This window comes from Adiantum capillus-veneris, chromosome 17 (assembly GCF_014529385.1).
Source record: "Adiantum capillus-veneris isolate H3 chromosome 17, ASM1452938v2, whole genome shotgun sequence".
In the NCBI taxonomy this organism is placed as follows: Eukaryota; Viridiplantae; Streptophyta; class Polypodiopsida; order Polypodiales; family Pteridaceae; genus Adiantum; species Adiantum capillus-veneris.
This window is the reverse complement of record NC_140947.1, coordinates 139,781,633-139,784,615: the sequence shown is the minus strand read 5'-3', so window position 1 is coordinate 139,784,615 and position 2,983 is coordinate 139,781,633. Positions and strand designations below refer to the sequence as shown.

The following is a 2,983-nucleotide window of genomic DNA, read 5'->3' as shown; positions in this document are numbered from 1 at the left end:
CTCTTCAATAGCAGAGTTGTGGGAACCTTCAAAGTCAAAAGATCAATTAAACAAGGCTGCCAATTAACCCCTCCATTCTTTACAATTGGCTCTCATCCCTCCATTCTTTACAAATGGTTCTCATCCCTTTGCCACCATGCTCGAAGAAAGCGCTGCAAAAAAGGACATTCGATTTTGGAAATAGATGAACTTTAAAGAAATTTTTAGCTCCAACTTTTTTCAATACCTAAAAATGTTGATGTCATTCGCGACCTCAATGGAAATGAAACCCTACTAATTTCTAGAGTGGTCAAAGACTTAAGTGCTATTACGACACCTATTTGTGAGGCTTAATTTGACTAGAAAGTCTAGCATAGGCCCATGAATAGGAATTTTGTTCAACTGAACAACAATGGGAACATACCTGCTGAAGCTTTGATACAAGGCGAAATGGTTATCTTCGCTTAACAAACAATGGAGATTGCAATGGCATGAGGAAAAATGGGCAATAGTTTCAAACGAGTTTTACAAGATGAGGGGCGAGTTTTTTGAGCGATGAGAAAAACGAGCAATATGTGGAGGTAGTCCCATCTGGATTGAGAGAGTTACATGGGCTAGCCAAAAGCACTACCTAGAGCTCTTGGCACAGGCTTGAAGCCGAGCCAAACACACACCCAAGGATTTCTCGAAAAGAAAGAGAGAGAGAGAGAGAGAGAGAGAGAGAGAGAGAGAGAGTGCCAGTGCCACGTGAAAATGGATCTAAATACATTTTCTTCCGATAAGAAGTGAGAGCATCTAGCCATATTTCATTCATGAAAACATTTTTTAGAGATCATATAGACACAACAAACTAATAAAAGCTATGTAATGTGTACCTCTGAAGATTCAAATTTTTTTAAAATAAAATATGTTTTAGTAGGCCTTCCTATGACCTTTGTGAAACTATTCCAAACTAGTCCACGCCGACGTGGATTGGTTCCAGCATGGGAGCTGTGCCATCATCTTCAACAATGGATCCATACGTTGTAGCTCTATGAAGCTACATAACATCTTGTATTGATATCAATCTTCTATGAAAAGCTACAATGTCTTTTTATCTTTATTTTGGGAACTTTGAAAAATTTGAAGGGTGATCTGAGAATTTATGACAACATAGTGAGGGTATTTTGAAATTTTTTGAAATTTGAAGGGTATTTTGGGAATTTCCATGAATTACAGGGTATTTTGATAATTTTTTCCAAATATAAGCGGGCATGAGAGAACTTGCTTTAACAAGTCTGCACTGGCGCGGACTGGTTTTGAGAGGTTTCAACAGGTATTTTAATAACGTTGGTTTTGAGAGGTTTCAACAGGTATTTTAATAACGTTTCCAAAATACAAGGAGGCAAGAGAAACTTGCTCGAACCAGTCCGCACCGGCGTGGACTGGTTTTGAAAGGTTTCAGCAGCTATGGCCGTGGGTGAATTCTAGCTCGAGAGCGTGGGATTCTACACTTGCATATCTTGGAGGGCTATGTGGAGTGTTGCAAGCTAGGGATGCTAGTGTCTGGGTCACCGGCGGCAGCCATCTCTCGCTCTTTCTCACGCATGCACGCATACATTATTTGCTCCTATCCTTTGTCTCTGCAAGGATACAGCTACCATGTTTGCGGGTGCTCCTTGATGGGCAGTGGCCTCTATCTCCTTCCTCCTTGCATACAGCCCCCCCCCACCCCCTGGCCCCTACATCTGGCATGGACATGCAGTCTTTACTTAAATCTGGCATGGACATGCATAGATTGATCAATGAGCAGCTGGGTTCCAAAGGGCTAGAGGCATGCGTTTCATGGATGAAGAAGCCATGATTACTTGGAAGAGAAGAAAGTTGTCAAGGCCCCATGGCAAAGGACTGCATCAAAAATACAAAGCGCAAACACACTGGCCTCAAACGATCTCTCCTTGATGATCACCTGGCAGAGACCATGCCGCACGTTGGCTACCCACATCGGCTGCCTCACAAATTTCATCATTGTGTGAATTATACTTGACGCTTAGCTAAAAGAAGCCTGTCACTTCTGTTTTCATGTGGTTGATAAACATACACTGCAGTTGATGCAGCGCCTGCATAGAATGATGTCCAATGCTAGTGGTAATTTATAGCATTAAGCAAGAGGTACGTTCCTACTATTTTGACACATATGGTCACAACGATGAGGATAAGGACGACAAGAAGCATGAATCCAATATATACATAGTAGAACCTGAAAATGCTAGATGGCATGTCATCAATTAAATGCTTCACACAGATGACATTAAGGAGAAACAAATCGCAAACCTTATAATTCTAGAACGATGAAAATACGAAGTAAATTTCGATAGATATGCTTCCATAAGGGAGTAAGCCTTCCATGATTGAAATCACAGAGGGTGTCAAATACCACTTCTTCTTAGGAATTGCTCTCGGCATCATCTAAACTAATTGGTTTGGATTATTTGGTGCATCACCCCAATTTCTGTCGATGACAGCACCAAGCAGGGCTAGAGGAAAAGATATAAAGATCCCTACCTATCGCTCAACAAATTAACAAGCACTCAACCATGTCATCAATGATCTCTATAAACTAGCTTACAAAACAAGGCAAAGCAACCCAAGGGGATTTCTGCCAAAGAACCATAGGAAATGGAAACAAAATTGAGAATAAAACCAATGCCAAAACACATGAATGGAAAAAGGGAGGCTATGACAAGCATTGATTTGATCCAGTGTTTGCCTGCAAGACACAAACACCCACTTCTTGGTATCTCAAAGGTAATGCCAAGATTTGGGTATCCCTACTTGCACAATGCTCTTTTCCCACATCAGCTGGGTGTTTGCCAATAGTATCATGTTTCCAAAATGTCTACAATGGGCCGTGGAAGTGGGGTCGGCTTGTTTAACACTATGCATCCTGGAAGAAACATGCAAGATCTATGGGTGCATTTTGAGCATATGCTTCATGGAAGGATGGCCGGCTATGCCAACCCAT

General features: G+C 41.5%; 1 pseudogene; it reads right to left on the bottom strand.

The window, feature by feature from the left end:
* Positions 1-1,901: 1,901 nt before the first annotated feature.
* On the bottom strand, positions 1,902-2,983 carry LOC147438179 (transmembrane 9 superfamily member 1-like; annotated as a pseudogene).